Source organism: Nicotiana sylvestris, chromosome 6, assembly GCF_000393655.2.
Source record: "Nicotiana sylvestris chromosome 6, ASM39365v2, whole genome shotgun sequence".
In the NCBI taxonomy this organism is placed as follows: Eukaryota; Viridiplantae; Streptophyta; class Magnoliopsida; order Solanales; family Solanaceae; genus Nicotiana; species Nicotiana sylvestris.
Genome location: NC_091062.1, coordinates 92,639,781 through 92,656,342, shown reverse-complemented (window position 1 = coordinate 92,656,342; position 16,562 = coordinate 92,639,781).

Sequence of the window (16,562 nt, the reverse complement as noted above, 5' to 3'; positions counted from 1 at the left end):
ACCGAATCATCAGTTTGAAAGGTAATCAAAACCGACAACTATTGTATCGACATGTAAAAGAACACAAAAGAGTTCGTGCGAAAATGTGATGGGTGCCAAAGTCACGCTCCGGTGATTCATCAACCTGGGGAGCGGCTGCATTCGATTTTGTCACCATAGCCGTTCATGATGTGGGGAGTGGACATCATCGAGCCCCTTCCTTGGGAACCCGATAAGGCTCAATTTATATTATTTATGACTAACTATTTTTCTAAGTGGGTGGAAGCCCAGTAATATAAGAAGGTCAGGGAGAAGGAAGCCATTGATTTCATTTCAGACCACATCATATGTCGTTTCGGAATGTCGGCAGAGATCATGTGCGATAATGGGAAACAATTCATCGGTAGCAAAGTAAGCAAGTTTCTTGAAGACCACAAGATCAAAAGGATCCTATCAACACCCTACCACCCTAGTGGGAATGGACAAGCAGAATCAACCAACAAGACCATACTCCAAAACTTCAAAAAGAGCTCAATCGATGCCAAAGGAAAATGGAAGGAAATCCTACCTGAAGTCTTATGGGCATACCGTATGACCTCAAAGTCCAGCACTGGGGCCACCCTATTCTCGCTGGTTTATGGCGTTGAAACCCTAATACCAGTTGAAATCGGAGAGCCAAGCCTCAGGTTCTAATACACGACCAAGGAGTCGAACAACGAGTCCATGAATACGAGCCTGGAGCTATTAGACAAAAGGCGCGAAGCCACCCTTGTTCGGTTGGCCGCCCAAAAAGAACGGATCGACAGATATTACAACCGAAGGGCCAACCTTTGACACTACAATTTCGGGGACTTAGTATTAAGGAAGGTTACACTAAACACCCAAAACCCAAATGAAGGGAAGCTGGGGCCTAACTCGGAAGGACTATATCAAATTATCGAGATCACCGGAAAGGGATCCTACAAACTTTGAACAATGAATGGCGAGCAACTACCGAACAACTGGAACATAACTCACTTGAAACGATATTACTGCTAAGGTACGACCCCATTCGTTTCTTTTATTTACATTTTGGACTAATGTTTGCAGGTAACCAACAAGGATCGGTATAAAATTTTTAGGTCTGAAAGCACGCATTGCACTCTTTTTCCCTTGAATCGGTTTTGTCCCAAATAGGTTTTCCGGTAAGGTTTTTAATAAGGCAGCAAAGGATCGTGCTAACTTAGAATAGAAGGCTGGTCATGAATCGGTGTCAAAGATTGCATCAATAGTATCTGAGGTTTCTCTCTATGATCAACATCGAAAACTAAGGGCATTACCCTTAGAAATCTACTTTAGCAAGGTAAGAAACTTCGTGATTGAATAGTCTCATCTTGATCGATAAGATTTATTGTAAGAGCCAAACGGTCAAATAAACCGTGCCCACATAGACTTCTCGAGCCCTGGCACAAAGCATGTACACATGTATAACTATTATGCACAAGAATAAAAATAAGTCTTTTCCTTGTGGATAAATATCTTGTCCTTTAAAATTTTCCTTGCATTTCTTAATGAATTTCCTACATCCGATCCCCTAAAGGTATCAAGCCAAGGACCACCTTAATCCGCGTTCGAACAATCACTCTCACTTGGGGACTGCCATTCGAAAACAAACTCAGACGATTCGATATATCGGAGCTCGGTGTCACAAGACCTATCAGTCAACGCTTGAATTTTAAAGGCTACGGCCATCCGCACTCGGGGACTATTATCTCAAGCAAGCCCGGATAACTCGGGATAACGAGCCCACTAGGCAACAAGGCCTTAAAATTTCGTAACTGGTTCTAAAGGCTACCTTTGACAAACTATAATCTGAAAACGTATAAGTACTTCAGGGAAAAATTTCTGAAAAAATTTCCGGTCACACCGAACCCCCACAATGCCTTAAAACAAAATAATGTTAAAGGCAAGGCTTATTCGAACCTCCGAACATAACCTAACTATTTCATGCTAAGGCATTTCAATCTTTGCAATTATAAATAATAAAGCAAAGGAGAAATTCAGAAGTTCTCGAAGGGAAAAAGAAGATACATATCAAAAAAAAAGTTACAAGGGCAAAACAGCCCCGCTGAAATTTTTTACAAAGGCCAAACGGCCTCAACAAAAGGGTAATACAAAAGGCAAAAAACAAAAACATCTGAAAAAGAGCCTAAGTGGCCTAGTCTTCCTCGAGGGCCGCCTCATCACCTTCGAGGTCTCCTCCACCCTCGGATCCACTCAAACCCTCAAAATCTTCATCATCCTCGGGATAAGCCAACTTCTTGGCCTCGGCTTCGAGCTCCTTGGCATTCTTAATTTCAGCCGATAAGTCAAAACCCTGAGAATGAATTTTCTCGAGGGCCTCCTTTTGAGATTGCTGCTTCGCATGCTTGACGATATCCTTTGCTCGAACTGGGACACCTCGGCATTGCCTTATATTGGGCCACTATTTCATCGGCATCGACTCTAACCACCTCGGCCTTCAACTTGGCCGTTTCAAGCTCCTTGGTCAGATTTTCTCAATCGAAGACGGCCAAACTTGGCAGAGACTGGAGCTCCTCAATCTTTTTGGCATGCACCACGACCTTTTCCTTTGACGCCCGAAGCTGGACCTCAACCAAAGCCAATTTCGCCCCGGCAGTTTCCTTTTTCGAGGCTAGGCGGTCCATTTTGCTTTTCCATCCTCGGCCTTTACCACGTCCATCTCTGCCTAAAGTTGGTCGATCCGATCAAGATTCTTTTGGATCTGCGGGTTTGGAGCATTAGTCACCGAGTCTAGCTCATCGTTACTAATCTCAAAAACTTTTACCTTTTCCACTAGGTCGGCTCTTTCCGAACTGCCTCTAGCTCAGCTCGGAGGCTCTTAGCCTCCCATTCACGTTGCTCGTTGAAAAGGTTATAAGCATCTCTCTTCTCAATGAGCCCTCAAATATCGTCCTCATACTGATTTAGCTCTTCCTGATATTGGAGAAAAGTCTCGTGATGAAGCACTAAGGCCTACAAACACAAAGAGAAAAGTTATGATCATATATAAATTAATCTAAGTACAAAATAGAAGTCATCAAGAGGTATATGAAGTTACCCGGTTTAACACCTGTTGAGCTTCATTGAATAGGCAGGGTGCTTCCATATCGTTCATCTTGGTTAGGTCTTCCTTAGTCACCAAGCACCGAAGGTAAATGCCACTTCTATGGGGGCAGAGAGGACCCGGACGTCCTCCAGAACGGATATGATGATCGATCGCTTCCGATCAGGATCCATGCTTGGAGTTGGGAACCGGTTGATCAGTTTCGGACTTGAGAAAGGCCAGCTTATTCCCGAGGATGGAGTCTTCCTTGGCACCACCAAGTTACCCGATCCGGTAACGTCCTACGTGGTGGCAGAACCCAAGCCATCGAAAAAGCCACGGAGGGGGTCTTCCACTCCTTGCGTGCCCTCATTAGGGCATTCTTTCACCGCCTGAGCCTCGTTGATCGTAGATTCAGTTAATGAAGGTGGCTCGGTGATGTCTATCACACCAAGTATATCCTTTGGGGCATTACCTACATCCCGGGAGGCCTCGATCACGGCCTCCACATTGTCCCCGACCACGACCTCTGCATCGGCCTTCTTGGCTCAAGGCAGATCAGCCTAACCGATCTCTAATTTGGAGGCCCCTCTACCCTCGAACTTTGACCGCACACGGGCCACCAATTCGGAGACTTATTCTTATTCGGATTCGTCCCTTAACCGATAGAGTGAATCCGAAGGTGGGGCTTGAGCACTGGTATTTTCTTTGGGCTTGCACACCAGCTTTTTTCCGTTTTCTTCTTCTCTGAGCTCGGAGAACTCAAAGCCCTTTTTCTAGGAGTCGGCGGGGCGATCCTCATCACCGAATGGAGGACTCATTGTGACGTCCTTGGATAAACTTGCAAAGAGAAACGAAACAGATAAGAACCCAACAACACAAAAAAAGACCCAAGTATTACTCACTCAGGAAAGGAAATCTCACCATGAGAACGTGCCTCCCACCGACCCTTCGAAAGTTCGCGCCATGCATGCTCAGAATATGATGGTTTTTTGTGACACAATGCCCTCGACCCACTCCTTGAGTCAATGGATAGCATTCGGAACCCGACCAACAGCTGCACCACCACCAAGCACCGATAAGAAAGAAGGAAAAGAGAGTAAAATAAAGTTTTGGAAAAATAAAATTTTACTTACGTTTTGTGTTTCACTTCTCGGGGAACGGCATGCACTCTGCTGGGATCAGGTCCGAGGTCCTCACTCGAACAAAATAGCCTAGCCAGCCTTGGTCCCGATATTCATTGATGCTCGAGAACGAGGCTTTATTAGCCCGTCGCACAAGCTTGATCAGCCCCCTTACCGAAAAGAGATGGGGACTCTATAGGCGCATGAGGTGATCGACGGTAAACGAGCATCCATCGATCTTGCTCACGAAGAACCAAAAAAGGATCACGATCCTCTAGAATGAAGGGTAAATTTGAACGAGGCATACCTCGTATCTTTTGCAGAAGTGGATGATAACCGGATCCAATGGGCCCAGCGTAAAGGGATAAGTGTAAACACTTATGTGTCCCTCGACGTGGGTGGTGATATCTTCATCGGGCCTGGGAACCACCACGTGCTTGTCAACCCAGTTGCAATCCTTTTTTACCCCGCGGATTTCTTCAGTGATCGAGCATACGTATCTCGAGACCTTCTCACACCTGCTAGGTACGGAGGGAGTTTTTCAACCTTAAAATCGGGGATTACTGAGCATCCACCAGGGATGAACGTGTTCAATGGGGGTTCCGCTGCTGGTTCCTCAATGGCAGTACGCAAAACGATCTCCTCGGTAGCCGACCGCGATGTAGAAGGAGTTTTTTTTTAGGAACTATTTTTGAAGTCTTCGCCATTTCTTTTAGAATAGAGGAGAAATGAGGAAAAAGAGGAAGTTAAAGGAGTACCCTTTATGGTTTGGGATGAAGACGAGCAAAAGTTCTCACAAGATCTCAAAAGGCCAGGATATAAGCACCAGAAAGTACAGAGATTTCTAAAGAACAAGGGTAAAAGATTTAGATGTAAAGTTTGAATGAATGAAGAAGGGAGTATTTATAGTTTTCAAATAACGGTTCGCATCCAAGAGTGGCCAACCGTCAACTAACAAGCATTTAATGCCATTAAGACGTGACTGACGAGATGTTTCGTTCGTTTTGTCATTTCTGACGCCGGGTATCGAGGTGAGAGTCGGAAGCTCATATCATTTTTCGTCGTCTACTATCCAAAAAACGAGGGGACTATCTATGTACAGTAGAAATCAGGCTCATCAACGACATGTCAGATCGGGCTCGGAACGTGAGGGGCTGATGATCGACCCCAAATTCCACCGGGCTAGAATCCGATATCAGAATGTCTATCCTCGAGAACATTGAATCTGTGATCCCAAAATAGACCCTGACCCCGAACGAGCTCAAGGGAACATTGACAGTGTAACCAATAGAAAACTGAAATAACATTTGGCCGAAATATCTGTGATTGGTCGGATATTATGGCGGGAATCTCGGCATGTATCAATAAGGAACCGGCAAATCAACGAATCAAGAGATTAGAATTGTACCCAAAGTAGGACTCCCCTAATATATAAAGGGGATCTGATTACTTGTAAAACACATTATAACACGCATTCAGAAGCAATATATTATTACTTTCTCTTTAAGCTCTTATTCAACTGTGTCTTGACGCTAACCAAAGTGTATTCTATTCAAGGGTGGCTCACTCCCCAAGGCTGTAACGGTTCAATTCATGTGATTTGAATTTACTTTATCATATTTTATTTCAATTGCAATTTAATTTATCACTTTGTATCAATTTAATCCACGTATCCTTAAAACTACTTATAAATACAATTGTTATCCGATTTTAAGGGTAAACAAAATGCATTTAGGATTTTAAGACATAGTAGTAGATGCGTATAATACGTATAATAACGGACTATATATTTAATACTGTAGAATATTCTTCATTAAATGCTATCGGATAACAGACATTCATTTTTCTTCATGAGCAACATTTCTTTCGGGGGCTTCCCGGTGCCAACCGAAGTCTTGATTCTCACCTGTCTCGCTTTTCATCTGTCTCCGGTTCCATGTATCGCTCTATTATGCGAGTATTTAATATGAACAAATTTTACCCTATATAAAAATTACACTATATAGCTAAATAATATATATATATATATATATTAAATTATGTATTTAACTTTTATATTTTGACACCTCTTAGTAAAAATGTTGGATCCGTCATCGCGAAGCGAGAATCCGGAGAACATTTCTGCACAATACAGGTTCTTAACGTTTCTCTCTTTCAAAAGGGGAAAAAGTAAGCATCTCCGAATTCAAATTAGAGTAATTAATAAAGAAACTATACTTGTTGGTGTTGGTCTCAAAATTTCAGTGTAATTATTGTAGTTATCTGCTGTGTATCGCATCTATAGTATAGGATAGGAAAAAAGACAAAGACGAGGCCAAGTGGATGAGATCACTGTGTATCAAAGAGGAAATCCAAATCTCGTGTAAAGAAGAATCTAATGTATAATGTCTCAGCAGCAAGCTCTGTAATTATTGCCAACTTTGTTTGAGTTGCTTTCCGTGATAATGCAGGGTGACAGATATTCCAATAATACTTTAATCATTCTATATATTATGGCAGATGAGCTAGCTATTCCTTTTGATTCATATATATTATTAGAGTTTCACACTTTTACTTACGTGCTGGTAGGTGTTGTTTTGATTTTCATACTATAATTGGGTTTTTTATCTCATGGTAAGCAACTTCCACTTCCAACTAAGAGATTGTGAGTTCGAGTCTCCCCAAGAGCAAGGTGGGAAGCTCTTGGAGGGAAGGATATCGGGGGTCTATTTGGAAACAGCCTCTCTACCCCAAGGTAGGAATAAGGTCTGCGTACACACTACCCTCCCCAGACCCCACTAAGTGAGATTATACTGGGTTGTTGTTGTTGTTGTATCTCACAAAGGAAAGGACAATATATGTATTATAATTGAGTTTTTCTTTTCCTAAAAGGAAAATATTATTCTTCCATATTTGGCTAGTCCCTTTTCTAATAGGAAAGGTTTGGAGTTCTATAAATTGAAAATTTGTTCTTCTTATTCAGTAGCATCCACAATGTAGCCATATGGATTTGAGAGTCGTGTTTAGGGGGAGAACTTTACGGGGCAAGTGTTAGTGCGTCACTTGTGTTTGCCTCTTCGTGAGGTTGTTCTCTCGATATTTTGTACTCTCTTTTTATATAGTGGATTGCTCATCTCCGTCATGGACATAGGTCAATTGACTGAACCACGTTAAATATTTGTGTCTCTTTTGGTATATTTCTCTTTTGTTGTATGATTTATCGTTGTTTAGGTGTTGCTTTACTAGCTTCCGCATAACACCTGATTTTTTACGGTCCCAACAAGTGGTACCAGAGCGAGGTTCAAGACATGTTCATCTTGGCGGGTTCAGTTCTAGCCGCAATATATTTGACAATAATCATGATTTTTGTCTGAGAAATTTGACCGGTGTGTTACGCACGTTGAGACAAATTTTGTGGTGGAGATTTGGAAATGCGACCTGTTGAAGGCTATATGAAGAAGGTGGATCAAGTTTATTTTATCAGAAAATTCAGGCCAAAGGGGAGAATTGTTAGGTGTTGTCCCGATTTTCTTACCATAATTGGTTTTCCTATTTCATAAAGGAAAGGACAACATATTTACCATAGTTGAGTTTTCTTTTCTTATAAGGAAAATATTATTCTTTCATATTTGGCTAGTCCCTTTTCTTATAGGAAAATGTTTGGAGTTTTATAAATTGAAGATCCGTCCTTCTCATTCAGTAGCATCCATAATGTAGCCATATGAGGTTTGAGAGTTGTGTTTAAGGGGAGAACTTTACGGGACAAGTGTTAGTATGTCACTTGTGTTTGCCTCTTCGTGAGGTTGTTCTCTCGATATTCTCTTTTTATATAGTGGATTGTTCATCTCCGCTATGGACGTAGTTCAATTGACCGAATCACGTTAAATGTTTGTGTCTGTTTTGATATATTTCTCTTTTGTTATCTGATATATCGTTGTTCAAATGTTGTTTTACTAGCTTCCGCATGACACTTGACTTTTTCCGGTCCTAACATATGCATCGCGGGTATAAGAATTTTTTTATACTATTCGGTTGCTTTTTTCAATTTTAACACGTCATTTATCATATTTTGTAGGCATCAGTCGGTAATTGCTATGTGAAGTTACATGTAATTGACTCTTTAATTGATCAGATAGTGTAGAAAAATATTTAAATTGTCAAGGTATATAAGTTATATTTCACGTAAGATTGATGCTTCAAATTGTATCACCAAGTTGACAAAGAAAAAAGCGCGTTTGGGAGTGGTTAAGAAAAAAAATGTGGGGAAAAAAGAAAAGCTCTTAAATACTTATTTATAGCCCGTTTGGCCAAGTTTCTACAATTCTAAAAGTATTTTTTTTAAAAAGGTGTTTTTCTTTTTATAATTGAGGTGTTTGGCCAAGCTTTAGTAATATAAAAAATATTTTTAAGTAGAAGCAGAAGTAGTTTTGGAGAAGCAGAAAAAAGTAGCTTCTCTCCGAAAGCACTTTTTTAAAAAGCATTTTTGAGAAAAATACGCTTATAAGCAATTTTTAAAAATTTGGTCAAATACTAATTGCTACTCAGAAGTGTTTTTCAAATTAATTACTCAAACACAAACTGCTTTTCACCCAAAGTACTTTTGAGAAAAAATATTTCTCAAAATAAGCTGATTTTTGCAGCTTGGCCAAACAGGCTATTATTAGTAGGGATATATATATATATATATATATATATATATATATATATATATATATATGTGTGTATTTATGAGTTCATGTGAATTTAATAGTTGTTGTCCTAATTCTATATGTGTATTAAAAAATTGTTAAATATTTAACAATATTTAATTGTAAACACAGTTATTATTCTATATATCAATTTAAAATTACTATAGGCACCATGAATATTAAATTCTAAATCGGTAACTCATATTGCATGGACATAAAAGATGGACCTAAGTACCTAACTAACATCACTGAAAGCACATCAAATTAGTTTTTCTTTTTGGTAGTTTTCTTGCGGATGAAAATCCTTCTCTCCAGTCCTACCCCACCCAACTTTAATTTAGTTTCTAAATCCCTTGAAAAAATCAAACAATAAATATTTTATCCAACTAGGTCCTATATTAACTTAAAATTCTGATTATTTCCAATGTGTCTAAGCTTTAATTTCAAATATAAAAATAACATACTGAAATTCAACAATTTTATACCTTCAATACTGTTTACTACTTCCGTTCTAGTGAAATAGTTTACTCTTCTGTATGAAATGTGATTAGCATATCAAATTATTTTGATTAGATAAAAAGTATTACTGACTTTGGTTATTAAGAGAGTTGCATCAGTATTTTTATTTGATAATGATTTAATTACCATAATAATTAAGTATCTATATTGACAAAATTTATACTAACATTGTTTCTGCTCAACTCTTTTTCACAATTTGTTTATTCTGGGTTAATTTGGAAAGGGCAAAACCTTTCAGAGTAATCCATACAAACAGAAATACTATGTTTTTTCTTTAAGGCAAACAGAATATGTTTGTTATTATTATTATTATTATTATTATTATTATTATTATTATTATTATTATTATTAAGTTTAATCAATTTTTTTGCCTTGATTAGACAATTAAATACCCAATAGTATATAATTCTTAATTTCTAACCGGCCATGTCTTACATATGAAACGTCAAAATAACATTTGATAGTTTTATGTTTATGATCATTTTAGTATTTATAAAACTGAAGTTAGGTGAGCAAACTGGCTCTACTTAGAATAACATAAACGTGTATGACAATGCAATCTTTTATCTTTACAAAATTCTAGGCTGGTCAATCAATCAAAAAATGACGAGAAACGAGAATTTTTCTTTTGCTTTATTCGTTCGGTATTTAAATTTATACTAGCCTGTCTAATCTGGATTTGCTCGCAGATAACTCATTAAAAGGGAAGCACTGCCTATCAATTTTTTATTCTCGCAAAATCTAACCTATCTAATTGAAGGTGGAGAGATTTCATTTATCCGTTATCGATCACACTTTTTAATGCTATTCCTCAAACTTTATTCCCGGAAGTAAAGAAGGAAGAAGACAGAAAATTTGACATTTCGAACCAAACTATGGGACCAAATGATTTTCATCACTTGTTTTCAAGCATGCCTAAACATAGCCTGCTTTCTAGTACCATTTATTGTATAATAAAGAAATAATTTTCCAAAATATTCCTCTACTATAGAAATATTTTGATTTGTTAGTGTTAGTTATGCTTTGATGTTATTCATATTCTTACGGGTCGTTTGGTAGGCTATACAAGAATAGTGCCGAATAAGGTGCATTAGTAATGTAGGGATTAGTAATACATGAGTTAATAATGCAAATACTAGTTATGCAAAGATTATTTTTTATCCCTATTCGGTATGGTGTATTAAAAATAAAAATGCATTGCATATTTAAGAAAATTACTAGTTGTTTATAAAAAATTTCTCCATATTCTTTAGCTTTAAAGGACTTTAAGGATAATTTTGTCTTTAACCAGCTAATGCATGCATTAAGAGGTCGTTTGGTAGGAGGTATAATAATAGTATTGAATATGGTGTATTAGTAATACTGGGATTAGTTATGCTGAGATTATTTCTTATCCACTGTTTGGTTTGGTGTATTAAAGCATTTTGCATAATTTCTAAAAGAATTGGTTGTTTATAAAAATACCCTCCACATTCTTTAATTTTGTATACTATTTTTAGTGCAACAATATTATTACTCTTTTTATTTTTTACTCTCTCTAAAGCCAACTTTTTTTTATAGGAGAGCAAAACTAATTGAAATATTAAAATTAAAAGACAATTTTTTTAATGACTATGAAAAATCAAGTTATTAAAAAAAGTTAGGTTTTTAACAAATAAAGAAAACTTAAGTTTTTATTTTGAACAAATTTAAAATTAAATTTAGTATTAAATATGATATTATTTTGATTATATTGGAATGCTAAAGGGGGAAATTAATTAAAATATCACAATATAAAAATATATAAAATATGGCGGATAGTATTTGGAATAGGTTTTGAGGGATTTGAGGGGAGTTATGTCTTTAACTATGCTTTTGCATATATTAATAACCTTGGTATCGCTAATACATGATTTGCTATATATTAAATATATACATAGGATAATACCAAATAAGGTGTGTACATAGGTTGAAAAAGTGTACCAAACACACAAAGTTAATGCATGCATTATTTTTTCTAATGCACTCTATATCAAACGACCTCTATTAGCTTTGGTATTGCTAATACCATGGTTCGCTATGTATTAGTTATACATAGAATAATACCAAATATGTTGGATAACTAATTCTTGCATTAATAATATATAAATTGAAAAAGTGTACACAATAAGAGATTAGTAATACCAAAAGCTAATGTATGCATTATTTTATCTAATACATCCTACCAAACCACCTAGTTAGCAAATTGTCTTGTACTTACTCTTTACCCAAATGTTCCAGCGTGGATGAATCCACCAATCGAAGTATAAACCGTAATAAAAAATAAAAGGATAAAATTGTACCTTTTTGAACATGTGGAGTCCATCTAGTTTGCACTTGAGCTCATGAGTTAAAGTAAAGGAAAAATGTAAAATGATTTCACTAATGATAAGAGCATGAATCATGACTTTAAGAGTATGCCGGATAGTAAAATTAAGATATTTTGCACTGTAATTTGAAAATTTTGAACCTTTCCATGGAATACATGGAAGTTTGAAAGGTACATGAAATTATAGTTTCGCCAAGATAAGTGGAAAACTGGTTTACGCACGACCCCTAACATTGTAAAAGTAAACTCAAATTTTAAATCATGAGGAGCAACAATTGAATTACCATAAAAAATACTAGATGGTAGAAAAAGAAACACCATTCTTTTCAATTTTCTGAACCAACTCTGATATGAGATTTTGATAGGACTAGCCTTTCAAATAATACCTACCACTAACCATTAATTAATGCACGGACTGAAAGGGTTAAGGACCTAACTGACATCATAAAAAGTTCTATTCATTGGTCTCTATTTTTGCAATTTTCCGACGAAACATTTACTTGGTTCCACTCATTCTATTTGACTACTTCAGAGCATGTTGGAAAGGTACGCATAATTAAATTAGAATAAGTAACGATAGTTTAATCTCATGGTTTCAATGGCTTTTAAGCTCAATGAAAAGGCCAAATTCATCCCATTAACCCCCAACTCCACCCTAAAGAAGAAAAGAAAGAAAGGAGTTTCAAAACAAAAATATTCCTTAGCTTATTCAGTTTTCACAATAAATATGGTGTTTTGGCGGCCAAAGTTTTCAAAACATTTGTCTTGTATACCATTTAATCAGGCCGAATGGCCGACGCAAAATTTGTCCTCTGCATACACGGCTGGCAACTTAGAAGATTTATTCTAGGATTTGTTGTCATTTAATATGTCACATTATGTCTTTTCTGTTTAAAAAAATAGAAAAGAATCAGATCTGGATGTTTAAAAAAGAAAACTCGCTGTAGACCTAAAACAGAAAAATAGAAGAACAAAAAGGGTCAAAAGTCCTCTTCTTACATACGATTTGTCTTAGTTTTAGTTCTTGATTTGGACGGTTCATACTTTTATCATTAGCAAATCGTCATATTTTCTATATTAATTCTAACGAAGCTCCCCGCTAAAATATAATAGAGAATAACTTTAAACAATAGTGTGAAAGATAAATGGGTAAATTTAAACATTTTTTTCTGGAAATATTTTGACACGTAAAATTCACCTTGTTCACGCTAGAGCTCCATTTATATATACAAGAAAATTTGCTAAATGCAAAAGTATGAATAGTTCTTGAATATAACGAAAGGTAAAATTGAAATATTTTGTTTAGTAAAAGAGTCAATTTAAGCCTTTTCACTAACATACATACAGCAAAACTTAATTAATTGATGGTCATTAAAAGTAAAATATTATTTCATTCCTATGTATTTATTACATTGATCATGACAAACTATATCAAGGAAATTGGGTACTCCCAAATGTGGAATCTACCAGACGTGTTCGTCGGGTAGGTACAGTACGGTACAGTATTTAGACATTTCAGTTCGGTATTTTTGGTATTCGATTTTTTAAAATCATATACCAATACCGTACCTAATTACATTCGGTATGATTCGATTTTTCTCCTTTCAGTTTCGGTTTATTCGGTTCGGTAACTTCGGTTTATTCGGTTTGAATACCAACTAGTGCATAGAGCCATACACTCTAATATTCTTAATTAAAGCACTCAAAAATACAAAATTGAAAATGTTTGTTGATAAAAAGTTTGTCCAAAACTAGCAAATATCAACCCAAATAGAGAAAATTATACATACAAGAATATTTGATCATTAGAAATGTCTTGTTACTTGTTTAGAGTTAATTGATGAACTTTGAGAATAAAGGAAAGTAGAATTTTAGATATTTTATATTTATGATATAATTGATAATATGTGTTTTGCGTAATATAATATATATTTCGGTACGATATTGGTATTTCGGTATTTTATTTTTAAATACCAAATAACATACCTAATACCAATTTTTTTAAAAACTTAAACCAAATACCATACCAAATACCAAAATACTGTATACCAAATACCAAAATTTTCGATTTCGGTACGGTAATTCGGTATTTACCAAATTATGCTCAGCCCTATAATCTACTATACAATACAAACATAAAAATATGAGAAGTTTTATTTTGTGTCTCATACAATTTACACTAGTTGTATGAGACTCCTTTTTGTCTCACAAATTTGTGGACCTCAATCTTATACTTCTGGGTCCATAGAAATCTAAGTTCACAAAATTATGAGACAAAAAAATTACCTCATACAACTAGTGTCAGTTGTATAAGACACAAAATAAAATTTTCCCATAATACTTATTAGTCAGCAGGTAATGTATGACTGGAAAGGTACCAGAAAGTCAGTTATAGATAAGGGTACGGAAAGTGGAGAAAATAGAAAAGAGGAAAAGTTAAAAGAGTAAAGAAAGCACAGAAATATGGAAAGTGGGGACGAAACAAAGCTGAATATGGAGGAAAAGTAAAGCCATCTCGTCACTAACTTTTTGCATGCCCCATGTTAATCAACTTTCATGCCCAACTTTTCTACCTTCTAAGTAATATACTATTATATATATAAGTGGGCGTTTGGACATAAGAATTGTAAAATTCAAAAGAAGTGAAAAAAAATTTCAAGTGAAAATGATATTTAAAAATTAGAGTTCTGTTTGGATATAAATATAATTTTAGATTGTTTTTGAAGTTTTGTGAGTGATCTGAGTGAAATTTGGAAAACAACTTTCCGGAAATTTTCAAATTTTCGGAAAATTTCAAAATACATCTTCAAGTAAAAATTAAAAATTTTATGGCCAAACACTTATTTTGAAAAAAGTAAAAAATTTCGAAAAAAGTAATTTTTTAATGTCCAAACGGGCTCTAAGTATGGTAAAGATAAATAAATATTTCAATCTGAATAAACTAATGAATGTATAGATATATAATTTTAACTTAACCATGATTGAATTAAATATATTTTATCTCATTATTACCTAGTTATGGTAAATAAATTAAATGTTGTTTTCTTATGAACATTGATTGGTGTGAACATTTCCTTTTCCTGTTAGTAACATGTACGTTCGCAAATTATTTTTTTTAGCTTGAACTACATATGATGATTAAACAACTTGAAAGAAATATACATTTATATTACGTTTGTATTTACTGCCAAAAAGTTTTAAATTAATTGGCATTTTAATTTTACACAAATAATTGGGCGGATTCATTGTTTACATTTTTTGATCAATAGACATAAATCGTACACGGTTAAACACATATTAACATGAATTTTGCAACTATTTAAGTTAATTATGTGTTCCCTGGACCCTACTAAGAGATGGCTTAATGACATTTACTTTTGCATAAACTTTTTAGCAACTGAACCATGTTAGTTAACAAAAAAGTACAATGTTTGTAACATGGCCAGCCAGCTTCTTCAATAAACAAAAAGAAGAAGAAATCAATTACGACAAATTTTAATTGGGAAATTAAAGCAATCTTTGGAAAAGGACATGTTAAAACTGATTCCAATGTATCTACTATTATATCCAAAAAAAAAAAAATACAATGATTTGTTTTGTAAAACTGTCAATTTAGGCTTTTCTTAATATGAAAAGTTGAGTTAAATTGGCCGACTTTGGCACTATGCCAATTAGCATACGACTAGTAAACACATGGAGTACTAAAAAATAAAAATAAAACTTACAACAAATTATTGAATTTCTCAATGATTTGCCAATTATATAATTAGGAAACAGTGATTATATTTATTTGTTTAATTGGTTTAAGCCAACCTTTGATTGCCAAGTGTCTTGCTTTTTTTGTTTAGAGTGGAGAGAGCATGCAAGAAGTGATTATCACGTCCTAATTAGTGGGAGTATTTGATTAGGGGAAGAAATGATCCCTTCAACTTTAGTAACGATTTTGCAATCCCATGTGACATTGTCAAAATTTTATTTATTTTTGGTTTCAATTATTGTTCTCAGACGTGGGTGCATGAACATGACTATACACAAGCAAGTAAAAAGAGAGATAAGCTACATACCAAATTTATGTTCATCCACCACATTTCAAGATTTGAATTACAACCTTATAATGAGTTTGAATCAAATGATATATTAGTTGGTTTTTTGAAAAAAATAATATTATTCCTTCATATGATACATTAGTTACGTAAAAGAAAGCACATACTGACACATATACGGAGACACGTAACTTTTTTTTTAAATCAATACACGAACAATCTTTTTACACATAATTTAAGTTTTGTACACTAATAATATAAACAAAAATTTACATCGAATTTGATCTGATTACTTAGAAAATAAATTAACACATTCTAATAAATTAAAATATACTGATAATATTATAATTTATTTTTTACATGCATAACATAAATACAGAGAGAAGGAAATGGAGACTAACATCAGGTTACCGTAAAAAAACACTTAACACTACATACAAGGGCGAAGCTACATAGTTTTAAGGATGGTCAACTGATCACTCTTTGTCAAAAAATTACACTGTCTATATCAATAAAATATTGAATTTTAGAGTTATAAAACATATATTGAACATCTTTTATCGGGAATTGTTTTTACTTCTTTCAAATTTGAACACCCTAAATAAAATTCTTGATTTCGCTATTGACTACATAGCTGAAATCCACATCACTTTTTATATTACTTAAATTTGTCCGCGTAGACAAAATGATTATATTACTATGCTTATGTATTAAACTAGGAATTTTTTATGTAATTTAAGTATAATTCATGACACGTGTGCACTCTGACTAACAAGAAAATTGCTAGGAAGGTGAAAA